General features: G+C 29.2%; 1 protein-coding gene across 1 annotated transcript in view; it reads left to right on the plus strand.

Moving 5' to 3' along the window:
• LOC129971658 (uncharacterized) overlaps positions 1 to 19054 on the plus strand; it is a 180589-nt gene that overhangs the window by 113887 nt on the left and 47648 nt on the right. The gene's annotated exons all lie outside the window — the stretch shown is intronic.

Genomic DNA, 19054 nt, shown 5'->3' on the forward strand with positions numbered 1-19054 from the left:
TATTTGATACAAAAATATTATTGGAATTGCTTAGTTGTGATATAAAGGATAAAAATCCAGATTCCATTAATAAATGCTACATTTGAAAATCATGATCCACCAATTTTTTGTACTTACTTCGATCGGATTTGAATCATAATTATTCATTTGGAGCATTCACTGATTTTTTTTTTTTTTCAATTGACAACATTCTATTTTCCGTAAAAATTTGGAATCAGTTAATACCCTTTCAGGAAATCGAGTTCGTGTAAATCCAAATTAGTTAAATTATTTCCCGCCACCACACTTTCCCAATGTATACGAAAGGACAGGCCGAATATCCACTACAGCTTGAATACAAATAAAAATTCATAAAACACATAAACTAAATCACAAACCGGCTATTCCGACCAGCTGGAAGGCACACGGAAAAAACTTGAATGACCGAACCGCAGCAACATCAACACTGGGTGGGAACTGTGGTTGAGTCCTAAGGGTCATCACCGGCCACGGTACAACCCTTCCCTAAGGGAGTACATCCTGTCATATCTGGGAAAAGCCAGGCCCTCACCTTTTTTGTGTACCCACAAGGGTGAAGAGAACCAACTACCACGACAGAAGCTTTTCATCCTCAATTACGGTGTACCCCGTGGGACTACACATAAGCTAAATATTAAAATTTCAAAAACTCCAGAAGAAATTCATTATAACTAGTGATACAACAAAACTCCCGCCATTAGCACAAATGGCATACAAAAAGCACTTCAAATCACAAAAAAATCATTAAAAACTAACAACACAAATGACAACTCTACAAAGAGATCAGATAATAAGGTAGAAAGACAGAATTGGAAATTTCTAGTGAAAAAAAAAAAAAATTTCTCAGAAATTTCAAAAAATAAGAGCTTTACAGGATCGCATGAAGTGAAAATAGTACTAAGTGGAATTATTAGTATAATGTACCGTAACAAGGTACCGCCGTTCTTCTGCTTTTCGCCTTTTAATAATTACTAATAATTATAATTAAATGCAATTCTACGCAAATCAGAATTTAACGAATGAATAAATAAAGGTGGTTCTAAATCTCCAGTTTAAAAAATTGATCTTTATAATTTTTTTAATTTGATTACATCAGATGCTACATTCTATGCGTATTCCGACAGACAGGTTTTAGACCAGTTTAAAATGTTTGTAGCAATAATAATTTGTACCAATTGCCTGAATGCAATCAAAATTCGTATAAATTAGTATAATTAATTATTAATTATTTTTAATAATAATAAATAAATAAATAATTACTATTATTAATTAACTAGTATTTATTTTAATCATAATAATTAATTTATTTATTAAGCAACATTTTGCTGTTCTTCTTCGATAGGATTTCAAAAATGTTAATGAACAAACATAAATTTTGCACAGTTTTAGTATTCACAAGAGTTATAAAATTATATTCGATGCAGATTTTTTCTTAATTCTTAACAATTTTTTTAAAAAAATACTTATTTGCATATTTTTTAGCAATAGATTACTTTATTGCAATTAAAATCAAATCGTTTCAATTGTTTGGTCAAATGCTAATAGCGTAATTTTCTTCCATTATTAGAAGGTTAGGATAAATATTATAATTTATAGGCATACATGAGGAACAGAAAAGCGAAGTTACAGTATTGCGAAAGATAGTGTGCTGTTCTTGGATAGTAGATAGATACCCATTAGCAGATAACAGATTATTCATACATCTATGTATTTAAAGTAATTTATTGTTAATAAATACATATCCGTTAGCAGATGGATTACCAACTATGTGTTTAAAATAATGTGTTGTTAGAAAATGTATTAAAAACTAGGTACTCAAAATAATGTGCAGATAGCAGATGGATTACCAATACAACTATGTTTTTAAAAAAATGTGCAGATAATGTAGATACTTATCAGTAGATAGCAGATAAATTACCCTTATGAATATGTATTAAGAGTACCATGATATCATGGGACGTCACTCTATATGGAAACTTAATTTTAGAAAATAAGAAAAACAGTTGCCAGTTGCCATGTTACTGAAGTACAAGAGTCTTAATATTTATCAAAATCTTTGGCTAAAACAAATACCTTTTAGAGAGGATCATAAAAATCAAATATCGTAAAACAAAATGTTAGTGTTTGTCAAAGACGGATAATTTAAAACGAAACATCTTGCGTTTTGAAATGGGCTCTAAAATCAATTAGTAATAAAGTAAAAAAAAAATATTTGCCGCACCAGAGGTATTAAAATATTTAATTTTTCATGATCTTGTTATTTTGTTGAAAGGAATTTATTTAAAAGAAATGCGTTTGTTAAGGAACTGCATTAAAATTATTTTTAGAAAATTATTTAATTTAAAAAAATACATGGAAATAAACATAGTGTCACCAAGAGTTTAAATTCAATTAATTTTTTGGAAATATAATCATAAACTATTAATGAAAAAAATCAAAATTTAGGGCAATTTTTAATCAATTGAAATTTTTGAAAATATTTTCCCAGTCGCTATCTATCCCCAAACAGTAATAAATTGCCAAATGTGGTAGCTTTAGATACAATGATCTGCCTTTTACAGGATTCCTTTGTGCAGTTTGCAGACTATTCTCAAGATAGCGAAAGATCAAAATGATTCATTGTACATTTATTTGATAAAAATCCATAAAGGCAGCAATAGTTATTATTTCACTCTTTTATTTTCAGGTAATAGAAACTGGTCTTTGATCTTCCTTGACAAAGATAAAAAATTTTTTATTAGATTAAAGTAAACGCAATTTAAAATAAAACTTCCATTTTATTATCTTGTGTTCCGCTGGAGAAAATTTCTTTATATCTAGTAATAAACTGAATTTTTCTAAATAAGTAATTACTCATTAATGCGAGTATTGGGGAAATAAATTAATTTCTGATTTCTTTGCCATATTTTCAAGTTTCAAGTTCTGATCAAGTTTTCATTTCGCCGCGTGTCTCCGAACTCCAGAGCTTATAAAGGCATTGCATCTGGTAGGATATCTTACCTATATCAACAAGGAATTTCTAGAAAATGTGCTACGATGGTACAAATATTAATAGTAGATGGAAAAAAGATGCTATTCGTCAACTCGAAACTTTAAAAATATAGGGAAACCACTGAAATGAGCTGCCCATATTCACTTCATTTAAATGAGTTAAAATAGCGTCATCTTCTTCATTGTTTGGTGTAATAAAACGACGAAACGATGTACACCTGTTAACCCTTAACTGGGGATGTCGCGGTTTGACATCTAATCAGATAATATTCTTATTCAGATACTTTCATTAAAGACTCTGCTTTCGATTTCTTGAATGAAAGGGCATTTGTTTATGGCGTAAATATAAAACTCAAAACCATTCTCAAAAGTAAAACACAACCTTTTTTTAATGAATTCCAAACTACATATACATCTTTTTTAACACCGTTGCCATTTGGAACAAAACAAAAGCTGAAACATAGACAATATTAATAGATATAGAGAATCAACGTGACAGGGGAGGTGAAATTTTAGGACTTAACTGGGGAGGTGAAGTGTACGAGACCGCATTTCATTTAGACTCAAATTAAATTTTCTAATGAATGTATTAGTATGAAAAACTGCCAATATATTTTGCAGATATTTTTCTTCATATATAGATATGTTTTAGAAATTTTTCAAAATGTATTGTCATTGAAAAAAGTAAATGCGTTGGAACATACATTTTCTTCTCAAATTACATGGTACAATAAATAATATTCATGAAAAAGCATATTACTTTTTAAATAATATTTATTTTTACAGTATATGAAGGTATATAGAAGAAAATATAATGCAAAATTCAACAATTATATGAAAAATTAAAAAAAAATGACAATGGGTAAAATTGGCCCTTTTTTTTATCGGCTTCTGTGACTTTCGTAGCACGGTTTTCTAGGGGATTTTAAACATACAAATTAAGAACTAGTAAAAAAATCAACCTATAAATTCTGCATATATATATCTTGGTATATTAATATATTTTATAAATTTTTAAAAATACATCATCACTAGAAAAACTGATTATGTTTTAACATACATATCAAATTCAGTTCAATGTGAACTTTCACCGAAAAACTCTTCTGTACAATTATCTGTATCACTAAAATCACTTTCTGCTTCATTTAAAAGTGTCTAGAGCACTGCTTCATAATAGGATCAGTAAATTGGATGATATTTCGGGGCCCAAGTTTTAGCGCCATCTGCTAAGCCTTGTTTATCACTGGGACACTAACAGGGAGAAGCGGTCTTAGAGACCGCGCTCGAAGAAATAACTGAATTATTTTAAAAAGCATCTGCTGAAATCGGTAGAAAAAAGTGCACGTGTATCGAAGGTCACAAAACAGGAAGCTACAGGGTCAATCCATTAAATTGAGCTAAAAATAGAATAGGGGTGATAGAAAATCCATCGCTAATGGTCTCACAGACCGCACGTCCCCAGTTAAGGGTTAAAAGATAATCTCGGAAGTTAGATTTTTAATCTATATATATCTATTATTTTATCTATATTTATAGATTATCTTATCTATAGATTTTCAATCTTATAGATATGGTCTTCTATCATATGGACTTATACAATGTACAATGTTCTTGGTGTATACTTTAATCATTAAAGATGTAGAGAATGAAAATAAGTAAAAGTCATTACTGAGTAAAATTTAGGAGAATTACCTAAATATTTCTCTTTTTTGATAAATGTTAAGGAATTTGCTCAGTTCGAAGATGAATATAGAAAAATATTTTTTTTTGTAGCAGTGATCGTTGCAATTTTTTAGCACTACTAATTTTACTTAAATAAACTTTGTAAGGAATTTTTAAAAAAATTTATCAACAAGCATGAAATTTTCCATTTTTTGAAGATGTTTTGAGCTATCTCATTTCAGATCTGATTCATTTTTATCATGTGAGAACAAGATGTTGTTTTAGTTAGGGGTTTTGAAACTTGAAATCGCGTAGGCAATGAATAAAGCATAAATGGCAATTTTCATCATCATCTTTTAATCGCATATATTTTTTTACCTGCTTTTGCCAGTATTGCATTATTATTATGTATGCTTCTTTGACTGCAGTTGCGTTTTTAAAAGGTTGACCTGTTTTTACCAGTATTGCTTTACTATTACGTATGCGTCTTTGACAGCAGATGTATTTTTAAAAGGTTGACATAGAACTATGACATCATATTTGTTATTTCATCTCAAAATCGGTCGAGCTCCAAAACTTTGTTTGCTAGCTAGAAAAATTAAAAATGAAAGTTTAAAAAAATTATCATTATATAGCGATAGACACCGATAGAGAAGTCTCGTGATTATTATAAACCGGCTTAAACTGTTAAATGACTTAAATTAATTAAGACAAATAATGGCTTAAAAATAATAATGTTCTCACATGATAACTTGAAATTTGCGATCGTAGATTTTATTTTAATTTTTCTCCAGTTTCTCTATTATTTTTTCATTTCTTCTTTTTTTATTTAAGTGTGCATTAATTGCAATTTTTCTACGTCTACAGACATTTAAAAAATTGCAATTTCTCCTCATTAACCTAATATATTTTCGCTTTTCTTCACTACAAAAACTAGAAAACGCGGTTTAACACGAGAAATTCTAAGGGACGGCATTTACCACTTCAGGAATAGTGTCAGTCTGTTTGCTGAGAATAGAAGACTCTGTTACTCAAGAACTGAAAAGCGGCAGGAATAAAATTTAATATTTACATAAAAAAAGTATATTTCTATCAAATTTTATGCAATATCTCTTTACGAAAATTTGTGTATCTGTCTGTTTAGAATTTAACTTAGAAAAGATACATAGGTAAGCTTTTGCACTCAGCTTTATCACCAGGATTGTATGTGGATATTAAATTTTGTACCAAATCTTTTAAAAGCGTTCATCAAAGAAGCGACCACCTCTTGGAGGTGGCGGATTGGCGGGGGCTTTGGTACTGAAGCTTTCAGATATCTTTTAAAAACATCATAATATGTAAACTTATTCATTTGTCAATTATTTTCATTATTTTTTTATTCGATAACCCGACAGAAGAAGCTAATTGCCATTACGCTTTGGCAGCCTTGCGTCACCTAAATCTGGTAAAAAATTCAGAAACGATATTTCTGATGAATATTGCTAAACGTAATTTGGTTGTTTCCCACCCAGGTGTTGGTTGCCCATTCATCTTCTCTCACTCAAAAATCTAAAAATTATAAAAAGAGAAAAACGACGTGCTTGTCTACAATCAATCAGTATCATACTCGGTTAAAAAATGATACATAAGCATTGCAGTATAATGCTGCAAATCAATAAATATGGAGCATTCATCGAAAAGGATAGCACTTCTTTTTTTAGTAAAGTTGCATTGTGTGATAATATTGATTTCCTTGATCCATTTCTATTTTGACTCATTCAAATTTCAATATCACCCATTCACTCTGCATCGAAATTTTTGGTATCTTAATGCAATTATTTTTATCGCTTTTCACACTTCCATTTTTATAAAATTATGCATTAATAAAAGAGTAAATCCATATATATTCGCCTTTTATATGAATAATTGAGATCTTAATAACACAGATTCGCTCTGAATTGATGTTTTTTTTTCTATACATAGCTTTTATTTCATTTAATATTTTTAATTTATAGAACTGTAAATTATTATAAAAATAGATTTTACCTCATGAACTGATTTAGTTGTCGTGTTATAAATTGAATAACTAGATTCATTAGTCTATCTAATTCGAAATCATGACTGTTTTCTCAATGAAACCAAAAGATACTTTTTTTTAAAAAAAATATGCTTGCTTGAAAAGTATTAACCCTTAACTGGGGATGTGCGGTCTGTGAGACCGCTGGCGATGGATTTTCTGTCACCTCTATTCTATTTTTAGCTCAATTGAATGGATTGACCCTGCAGCTTCTTGTTTTGTGACCTTCAATACACGTGCACTTTTTCAACCGATTTCAGCGGATGCTTTTTAAATTAATTCAGTTATTTCTTGGAGGACGGTCTCTAAGACCGCATCTCCCTGTTGGTGTCCCAGTGATAAACAAGGCTTAGAAGATGGCGCTAAAACTTGGGCCCCGAATTATCATCCAGTTTACTGATCCTATTATGAAGCAGTGCTCCAGACACTATTAAATGAAGCAGAAAGTGATTTTAGTGATAAGGATAAGTGTAAAAAGAGTTTTTCGACGACAGTTCACATTCAACTGATTCTGATATGCATGTTCAAAAGATTTTTCTAGTGATAATGTATTTTGAAAAATTTATAAATTATATTAATATACCAAGATATATATATATATATATACAGAATTTATAGGTTGATTTTTATACTAGTTCTTAACCTGTATGTTTAAAATGCCCTAGAAAACCGTGCTATAAAAGTCACACAAGGCGATATAAAAAGTGCCAATTTTACCCATTGCCATTTTTTTAAATTTTTCATATAATTGTTGAATTTTACATTATATTGTCTTCTTTATACCTTCATATACTGTAAAAATAAATATGATTGAAAAAGTAAAAAGTAATATGCTTATTCAAGAATATTATTTATTGTAACATGCAATTTGAGAAGAAAATGTATGTTTCAACGCATTTACTTTTTTCAATGACAATATATTTTGAAAAATTTCTAACATATCTTATATATCAAGAAAAATATCTCCAAAATATATTGGCAGTTTTTCATATTAATACATTCATTAGAAAATTTAATTTTAGTCTAAATGAAATGCAGTCTCGTAGACCGCACCTCTCCAATTAAGTCCTAAAATTTCACTTCCCTAGTTAAGGGTTAAAACGTATAATAAAAATTGAAACACTTATAAAATGAGAAATTCATGCTCGTGTTTTCCTCCAACGGAATAATATTATCCGAGTCAGACCAGCAGCTGCAAAGTTTTATGTGATTAGAATGGAGACTGGCTATTTGCCAATTTTCCTGAACACGTGTCTCTGAAGCGTAAGTATTCCAAAAACAGAAAAGAAATTATACGAGTTTTTTATATCATTTTTATTGAGTTAACTTTGAACTTGATGTTCGTTTAGAATAATTTTATTCGAAATTAGTGTGTGGTGAGAGGTATTGAAAAAAGATTGGTATTGAGTGTTTATTACCAGTTATAACTGTTTATATTAAACTGTAGCTATATATTATCTCGTTTGTAGCTACCGCATTGCTCATTTTTTCATAATGTCATTTTTAAAAAAATCTCAGCCAAAGTTTCGCGTGAGTCATATCTTAATGTGATTCATTTAGAATATTTTATTTGAATATTTCCTGTTTTTATTAAGTGTATCTTTAAGTAGTTTTCACTTGTGAAAAAAGTTTTGTTTCTGAAATGAAATGGGATTTTATTTACTATGCAAGGTTATTGAAATTTGTCTTCCGAGTTTGCTTAAAAAGTAATTTTGTGATATTGAAATCATTATTTTTATTTTAAACCCATAATATTTATCTGTCAGATTTTAGGATATCAAGGTTACTCTAAGAATTTTGATTTTATTTATTCATAGGATATTTAGTATTCTAAAATTATTCCAAGATTTTTCTCAATTGTGTGACATTATCTTGTAACACATTTCAGAATATCTTGTAAGAAGAATTGTGTGACTTTTTTGGACATGCTAAAGAAAAGGTTTTCAGAACTTTAGTAAAAGAGATAGATGTAAATTTAGTACCAAATCTAAAAACGAATCATCTTTAAAATACGATTATAGATTTAGAAAATTATTAAGTAGACTATGTTAAAGCAACAATATAAGATATAATAGTAGATTATTTTGAGTCAGAAAAGCAAGATAAAAAAAAGCTGAAACGTAAGCTAGATCAAGGAAAAAGATAAAAAAAGAAGATTTCGAGCTAGAAAAAAGTTGTAACCGCTGATTAAAGTACGAAAGAGTAGAGTTCCTCTGAATATTGTTGTCAGTGATTCTGTACAACCAAAATTTCAATTTAAAATGTCGATTCTCAGCAATAACTCAAAGGATGATGCGATGATTTTCCTTATTCTATTTGGGAATCAAATTGAATTTTAAAATAGGATGCTACATATTTGACAAAAGAGTGAGTCACTCCTTTGCGACAAAAAAATTTATATTACCTTCTATAGAGATAAGAAGCAGAATTTCAAATAATTCAATCCTTCATATCCCTTGCTAATGGATGTAATTACTGTTACGAAATTTCCCGGGGTTCGTTTGGATAGTGGGAGTTATATGGTGTGGAGAACGCTCAATCGGCAGGCGGCAGTAGAAAATAAAACAACGACGTTTATTTACACGAAGACACACAGGACAGCACAAAAAAGGATTATCTCCAGCCGAGACGTGCAGCATACAACCAGAAACCAGACTCTACTGCAGACAGTAGCGCACAGCTTAGTTCAGAACTAGCTTGACTGCGTCGCTGCTCCGCTTTTCTTTGGAAGGCCAGTTCTTTACCGTCGATCCCGACTACTCTTCTCTGTCGCTTCCGATTACTCTTCGACTACTCAATTCACCACTACTTCCCGGCAGCTGCAACTCCTTTTATAGGTCTTAGGAGGCGGGGCTAGAAGCCTCTCAACCAATCAGGAACGGTCGAGGCGTATCTCCGTTCCTACTGGACGGATCGGGAAAATTCTCATTGTTTTGGGTATAATCTATTTTGGCGCCAAATTCGCCAAATTCTTCACCAAGTCGCCAAATGGTCGCCAAGTTTGTCGCCAAGCTCTGGGACATCCTATGGAACCAACTATGCTGGGAAGCCGCATCACAGATTCGTAATAATACGATGTAGGTGTCTATACTATTTGTATAAATATTCGATTTGAAAATAATTCCATTCAGATATTATTAATTTTTTTTACTTTTAAGAAAGGAAATTAAATACTGTAGCAGCATTTTTTTATTCAAAAGGGTGGTATGATGTTTATCCTTAAACATCGAAAGTATGTTTTTGCTATACGTTACTGCAAATATATGATTTTCTTGAGAAAATTATTCCCCGACAACTTCACAAAGCAACATCGAGGAAAACACCATTTATTGTACAACGACGATGGTCAGTGTGTACCGCTTATAAAATTTGTTCCCAAAAGAAATGAAAAAATTCATCTATATATTATTATAAAGGATTTAATGCCGTAATCTTACTTTGTGTCTAAAATGAACGATTTATTTCAAAAAGCGAAGCATGCAGCCTTTATGATATCTATAGATGTGCAATCTGTTGACCACCAGTTGAGCATATCCGCTTCAGATAAAGACAAAACAATGTTTGTTTGTTTATTTCGAAATTTTTCACTTTTCCGCACGCTATTTGTACTGAAAATAGCTCTTACCACAGTAAATACTTTTATTGATAAATTTTATAATGGCTAAAAGAATATTCAAATTTTTTCATACCTTGATGATATTATAAGATTGCCAGAAAACCATTAAATACACGTTGATGGTCTCATAATGATTTTTGAAAGATATTCGCAATTTAAGCTACTCAAAAGTCGCAGAAATTGATATGAGGTAGTCATATCAATTTTGATAAAGGCAAATATCTTGAACATTTGATAAAGTCAACAGAAATTTTGATAAAGTGAAGCATTTTGAACATTAGGTCACTTGTTGTAAGATGGAGACAGCCCTGAAAAAACATCTCTTATCAGAGAAATAGTTTCTCCCCAAAGCTTAAAGCAGTTAGAATTGTTGCCACAAACATGTTCATGATACAAAAAAATCATCTGAAATTTTCAGAGGAATACATACATTTCAATAATCTTATTGGAAGAAGAAGAATCGGACCTAGAGATGAAAAGAAGGAAACATTTTTCTAAATTTAAAACTGTTTTTTAACAGTCCTCTTATTTTGAGGCAGAATGATGCCACAAAACGGTATATTTCTTTAGTAGAGGTGTTTTTTTTTTTGTAAGAAAATGGAAAGAAAAACATTCCATTGAGTATTCTAATAGAACTACTGTAAGTAATTATTCCAGAATGAAACGAGAATGCTTTTGATGTGTTTTGAGTCCTTAACACTTTTCGGGGTCGTGTCGAATGCCAAGAGAATATCCCAATAAATAAAACTTTTTATGGTAGATATGTCATCTTAACTTACATCTCTATTAATAATTAAGGTGTGTGTGTGTGTTGGCACTCTTCAAGCCAGACCACTTGACCTATAGCTACCAGACTTATATTTGGGAGAAGTCAAGAAAAATCTGAAAAGTTATTTCACGGCTATGAATTATTGACACTCGCAATATCATGACCTTATACATTTCAGTTATGTTCCTAAACCTTTATGAAAAATAAAATTTTTATGAACGATAAAACTTTTACGAACAATAAAACATTTATGAACAGTTTGTCTTCTATGAACACTAGGAATTGCAATACTTTGTTGCTATTATGTTTGTCTGTTTCATTAAAAAATTGCATTATCATTACAATAAATTATTTAAAGAATTACTTTACCTAAATTATTACTTTATATTAAAATTATATTTTTATGCCATATTACTTGGCAATTTTACATAATTTATTTAATAATTTGCAAGAAATATTGCACACTAGAATTACAAAATTAAGTATCAAATGTATAGTAAATTAAATGATTAAAAGGATTTACACTAAATTAACTACAGTACACTCCCGATTATCCGCGGAATTGGGTGGCGCGGCCTCCGCGGATAACAAAAATCGCGGATAATCCGAAAAAAGCTAAAAAAACAGGTATAGCAAAAAAGAAAACAGTCATTCCAACTTTGAAAAATCGTTTTATGTACAATAAAACGTAAAATAAACAGCAGGAAATGTTTAACTAACGCTTAATATTTTAGTATATCACTCAAAACTAACCTAAAATGCATTTTTTTAATGAAAACAGAAAAGTGCTTTGTATTTACGAGAGGCGTCAAGGATACACAGAAAAATGAATACATATGTACTGTTTTAATACTGTAATGTATTATGTCATTACAAAAGCATAACTGTAAAACTGCACCTTTTTGAAAAAATCAGTAAAAAAATAAATAAATAAATAAATAACTTTGTGCGGCAGGCGCGGATAATCCGCACTGCGGATAATCGGGAGTCTACTGTATATTCACAAACTAAAATCAAACATGCATATATTATGTCTTTATACTAAAAACAACGTTCTAATATTTCTAATATGTCTAATATTTATACTAAAAACAACGTTCTGATATGTCTTTTTTCATAGGAATTTTCTTGATAGAAAATTAGTATTTGGATGTCAGAAACATAAAAAAAAGAAATATTTGCCGAAAACTAGAATTGGATAAATTTTGATTAGATAAGTTTAACCTTTGATTAGGTAAATTGAAAGTAAAGTCTAAATTAGATAAATTTAACCTTTAGTTTTTTATGTTCAAATGATAACCATAAAAAGAATCTATTGTTTATCAAAGAAATTTCATGTATTCAGGATTCCATCTTTATTGGAATGACTAAAAAATAATTCGATGAAATTAACGGAAATAGCAAGCTAATATAAGATTCATTAAAGATTAAAGTAAGGAAAAGGAATAATGACGCTTAAAAGTTCTATGCTTTATTCTAATTAATAAAATTTATTAAATTTAAACTAGCACTTTAAGAATTAAAACTTTCGTTTTGAAATAAAATAATGACAGACAAATGAGATGCATTAAAAAAAATAAAAGCATGAATCTGGCTAAATTTGTATATATGATGATCCTTAGAAATTTATACAACTTTTCTTCTTTTCTGGGGTTTAAAGATATTGTATTAATGCAGAAAAGCAATGCCATTAGTTATTTTGGGAAATTATTTACTCACTGTATACTAATATTTGAAAAAAAAACTTACTTTATTAATATGACTATAATGTTTTGTAATTAAGCAAATACCATGTATTATAATTTGTAATTAAGTATTCTTTCTTATGATAAAAGACAACAATTATGCTAAGAACACCACAGTTCATTTTATGAAAACCGAAATTTTTTTTTGTTAAATCGTATTATTTCTTCTTGCTGTTTTTCGAATAATTTTGAATTGCGTCGCTTCTGTAAATGTATAAATTACCTCATATCATGATGTAGAAGTTTTAGGATATAACCTTAAGAAGCTTTTATCTGTTCGGATACAGTTATTAGACGATTTGCACAGATGATACTTATTCTAAAATAATACAGAATCAATCCCCAAAATGAATAACTGAATTTAAATTTAATGGATTCAATAGCGGATTCCCAACTTGACAGAATAGGCAGTTTCCCCTGCCCACAGTTCTGACGGCATGACGCGCAGATAAGTAAATTAAAAAAAGTTATTACTATCCAAGTTACCAAGCAAACAATCACATAAAGAAATAAAAATTCGTGGAATACAAAATGTACGATAATATTAATATTTTGTCAATAATAATTGTCCAAGTTCTTAGTCACTTCATTATATACACTTAGTTATCAAAATATTTATAGACAATGACAGTTTGAAGTGCATTATGTATACATGAGTTAATGTTATTACTCTATAAAAGACAAATGAAACGGCTACATAACTCTATTCAAGCCTATAAAACCGTATGCTAATCCAAACAATGAACACCTGCCCATAACCCATTAGTTGATGTCACATAAACATATGGTGTAATGATTTTACTTGCGTTTCAGATAAATCACAATTTTATGAATAGTTAATTTCTTTCTGTTGATCAGTATAAGATATTATTAGTTTCATTAAATGATAAAATGAAGGGAAAAAAATGGGAAAAAAGGTATTCAATACTAGTGGTGTGAAATGCTTAAGCAGTGAAAAAGGGCCCTTCTAAAATTCTAAAAATCAAAGTCTACCAATTTGATCAATATTTTAGCTTTAAGAAAGTGTCTGAAAGGGGAATAAAGATGGTAATCGTCAGCTTTTATACCAATTTCAGCTACAGGTAAGTTTAAAATGACGTAACAAATGACACAAAACAGGACCTGAATGAATATCTGAAGTTAACAATGTAATGAATGTATATATTTTAAGGAACATTCAGAATCTAAGTGAATTAAATATTGACAAGCACCCTAAGGAATGTAATGTTAAGCTAATTGAAATGGAAAGTTAAAAACTAAAACAATATTTTATAACGTGTTGTTCATGTAGTAAAATTTCTCGGTATTGCAGGTTTAGCATTTCGAGAAAAAGCAATCAACTTTTGGCATCACTCATAAATGAAAATGTTTAAAGAATTTTACATTAAATTTCAGAGTATGACAATTTCTTTAAAAAATCTCATAGAAAAATACGGCAATCTAAATCAAATAGTTTTTTTTCCAAAACTACACGCTTAGAATTAAAGTTTATATATAAAGGAGTGGTAAATTAAATAATCGAGGAATTGGTCAGATTCCAATACGTTTCTTTCCTTACATTCACTTTATTTTTAGAACATCTGTTTCCTGATCTGTTCCGATTTTATTGAAACATCTGTTTCAATAAAATAGCGTGCAAATACGAATGTCAGACATATTTGAGTCATAATCTTAATGCAAATAAAAGTCTTCGTGGCTATGTACTATATACATTCCAAGTATCTTAAAAGACTAGACAGATTTCAAATAAGCTTTGCACAGCCATTCTTTGAGATAAGAGATTGAACTAAAATTTTGGAAAATGCATAAATGAATGAAATGTTAAATTAATTAGAAATTTACCAAAATTTCGAAGTTTTCTGTAGTAACTCTACAGTAAATTATTCTACAAGGATATTTATACACCTTTTCAGAATTCAAAATTTTGTGTTTTCAGTGATATAATTTTTTTTTTGCAGTGTTTTCTTCAATTGTTAATAATTCTTTTGAAATTTAGTTTTAAACGATTTGAAACGATAAATGGACGATTTTGAAAAACAGTAACAGTAAGACTCTGAAATATACTTCCAATATTTTTTTTAAATATATGTTCTAAAATTTTTTAACATATTCCTTCATCATCATACGCCAATTGTTTAATCTTTAAATGTATAACAATATACATCTGCGGCTTATGTTTGAAACTTCATAACTCTTTATGTAGCAACCTTGTATAGAATTTTTGTTTTAACTTTAATTTTACCAAAGCTAGTTTCTCGTTTCCGAACACAGCTAGAAACTTTGATAGTTTATTTTTTATTGGTGACAATTTTCATTATTGGCTCGCTATATCACTACAATTTCATTTTGGCGGGTGTTACGAATTACGATTAATTATATAAAAAAGCAATAAAAATATTCAGGAAGAAATGTTTTCGGATAGAAACTAGGTAAGAATAATGAATAATATTTATATTCTTGCATATGCTAATAAATTTATACAAGAAAAATGTAGCTTCTTTTTCTGATGTAAAAACATATATAATAAATTTAATATGCAAAATCAGTTCCATATAAATTTACTAATCCTAAAGTTATTTTGTGAAACATTTATTACTAGTTTCATATTTTTTAGTCATTTTTAAGTAATTTTACACTGTTTTAATAATTATATAATTACAATGTGACTGAATTATTTTCTCATTAATTTCTTAAGAATTGACGTTTCTATTCTCAAAGAAAGTCCCGGCAAATGCAATGTACCTTTATGTTTAAATGATACAAATAATTATTTCACGAATTTTCATATTTTATAACGTAATGACAGGTCTTATTTATGTTTGAAATATTATATTATTATACGCAGTTTGTAGAACTCAAGGAGTGATTCTTCTCATGGTGTAGAAATACATCAATATGTTTTTTTTTAACATTAAAAAAATCATATATATATATATATATATATTATTTATTCCATTATCTACTCACATTTACCGGTTGATTTCAAATTTTATTTATTAAAAATAAAAATTCATACACATAAGGTCCGATCAAAACTACAAGGAAGAAATGATATACGTTTTCAAGAGACAAAGACCTAATGGCAGTGAATCGATTTGTATTTGCGTACTATTTAGTTGCCTCAGGTGAGCAACTAGCCCGACGGGAAAATTGGTTATATTTTCTTTCAGATAAATCATTTTGATATAACTCCATGTCCATGATTTTGCCAAGGTCCATTGTCCAATATCTATCATGTAGGTTCGCTTTTGTTCTCTTTATTGTGTCATAAAACGTTCTAATGGAGGCAATGCCATAAAACACCATAGCGCTATTAAATAAGGTAAATGTAAGATTCATCTGTTTTCGAAATTTTAAGATATAGTAACTTCACTTTTTTTATTTATCTTGTAAACTATACAGATATTGGACAAAACCTTCCGTTCTTAGTTTTCAACATAGAAAGAAAATGATACGATTAAATGTTTGATGAAACTATGAAAACGGGGTGAATTTCAAGGACAACAATATAATATATCTTTAGAAAGTCACATTGTCCATAAATATATATAAGCAAAATGTATTTGTATTTAGAAAGCAACATTGTCCATAATTGTATAAAAGCAAAATGTATAATTAGAAAGTAGCATCATCCATAAATGTATATAAGCAAATATTAAATAACAATTTTAAGTATTTTTTTAAAACATTGGCAAAATTCAGGAAAATTGTGCAGTGCATAAAGCCACAATATGCCTAAATCCGTCATTCATTGGAGTTTTTCGTAAATGAATTCCTTTAATATATAATTTGTTGATTAGACTTATCAGTTATTTTATCAGTCGATATCTAGGATAATCTTAACCACTGATCAATTACTATTAATAAGTACCGATTTCCACTGAAAGCTTATCTTTTATTCTAATTAATAAAAAGATAGCTTCGTTACAGGATGTATTCTATTTGTTGATTCGTTGACTTCTTTCAAACCTCGAGGAATTAATAGTTTCTTATCTGGAATATTATTTGGAATATGATTTTGTATCTTTTTAGATAGAAATGTATGTCATTATAAAAAATAGAACAGCTTTATTTCTGAACCTTTTTAAGCCTGGAATCCAAAGTACATGACTTGTACACTCAGTATATAAACTCGTTAATTCAGAATCATTGCAAGAAGATAAATTAATGTTGATATGTGTTACATAGTTGAAACACTATTAGTAGAATGCTAATTAGGGAAAAGATAGAAATATAGGGTTTATTTTGTTCATTGGATAAAAATATTTTATTGTAAACAGGATATAATATGCAAGTAGACGAGGCGGTCGATATAATTCTGTTTATTTCCTTCATGTGTATATTTTATAAGAAATCCACAAATATAATTGAGAAGATATGAATTAACTTGCGTAAATGTAAACTTTTATATTATTCTAGTTCAAAAATTTATTATTTTTGAATCATTGCAGTTTATAATTTGACATTAGTGTGCAGCGGTGGTGAAATGCTTTTATATTGCTAACTGGCAGAATGTAAATTCTGAAGTAATTTTGTTATGTAACATGGTTTCTCATGTAAAATAATGTAATGAAATATCATTTACTGTTCTTTCTCTAAATAAATATAATAGCTTTATTTCTGAAAAATATTTTAGTATTGATTACAAATGAAAAGCAGATGATAACTATGGTTCAAATATTCATAAAAAAAACTATAAAAAAAATGTTTTTTTTTTTTTTTGTCTCATTACTTTTGAGTGAATTCATTTTTTTTCAGTCTATCAAGAAAAAGAAAAAGCAATTCTGAAAAAAAATGTTGAATAAGTACAAATAGAAATCCGTATAGACACAATGAAACGGCGAATAATCAAATATCATAAACGCCAACAGTGGAGAAAGTCATTTCATCTCAAGATGAACATTATATCTACATCCGAGAGAAGAATGAATTTCTAAAAGTCCGACAGTCTGACTATTCTTGTCTCTTGCTGAAGGGAGAAAATTGGAAATGTAAATCTACTCCACTTGAGTAACAAGCTGACTTGAAAAGAACATCATCTGGAAGCAACACATTTAATTTTTATCTAATGCCAAAGGAAACAAAATGCTGTTGATAACTATTTTTACTTTCTTGTATGCGAAGTATAGAGAAAGTTTTATAATATTCAAAAAATTCAAACTCAAGATTTTGACAAATATCCACGTTTCAGACCTCCTTGAATTCGAGAAATACATTTTTGAAAGTCTTTCTGCCTGTGACAAAGATAACTCATCGCCTTGAACTAGAGAAATGAAAACCAAGATATTTTGAGCCCGAAGAATGAATTTGGTCTATAGTCTTTAGGCTAAATTGTAAACTTTTACCAGATTTTGAAAAAAAGCCATTCAAAAGAAGTCTTCTTCTCCGGTTGTCGAATATAAGTTACCATGGTAACTACAAAACTGTGAGAGATAGATGGATGAAGTTCAGTACAAAATTAAGCATACGATGAGTAGATACTTATCAAATTTTGATCCAAAGGCAATAAGAGTTGACCTCTATTGGTTTGTACTTTCAGAAACATTTTAACACGAATGCAAACGCGAATTTATTCTGAATAACGCAGTAAATTAACTATATCAAATTTGGTAGGTGATGTTGTGACCTCAAATGAAGTTTTATGACAAATTTGGTATGTGATGTTGTGACCTCAAATGAAGCTTTATGTCAAATTTGTGATGTAATGTTGTGACCTCAAATGAAGTTTTATGTCAAATTTGGTATGTGATGTTGTGACCTCAAATGAAGTTTTATGACAAATTTTGTATGTGATGTTGTGACCTCAATTGAAGTTTTATGTCAAATTTGGTATGTGATGTTGTGACCTCAATTGAAGTTTTATGTCAAATTTGGTATGTGATGTTGTGACCTCAAATGAAGTTTTATGTCAAATTTGGTATGTGATGTTGTGACCTCAAATGAAGTTTTATGTCAAATTTGGTATGTGATGTTGTGACCTCAAATGAAGTTTTATGACAAATTTGGTATGTGATGTTGTGACCTCAATTGAAGTTTTATGTCAAATTTGGTATGTGATGTTGTGACCTCAAATGAAGTTTTATGTCAAATTTGGTATGTGATGTTGTGACCTCAAATGAAGTTTTATGTCAAATTTGGTATGTGATGTTGTGACCTCAAATGAAGTTTTATGTCAAATTTGCTATGTGATGTTGTGA

This window comes from Argiope bruennichi, chromosome 1, assembly GCF_947563725.1.
Source record: "Argiope bruennichi chromosome 1, qqArgBrue1.1, whole genome shotgun sequence".
Lineage (NCBI taxonomy): Eukaryota > Metazoa > Arthropoda > Arachnida > Araneae > Araneidae > Argiope > Argiope bruennichi.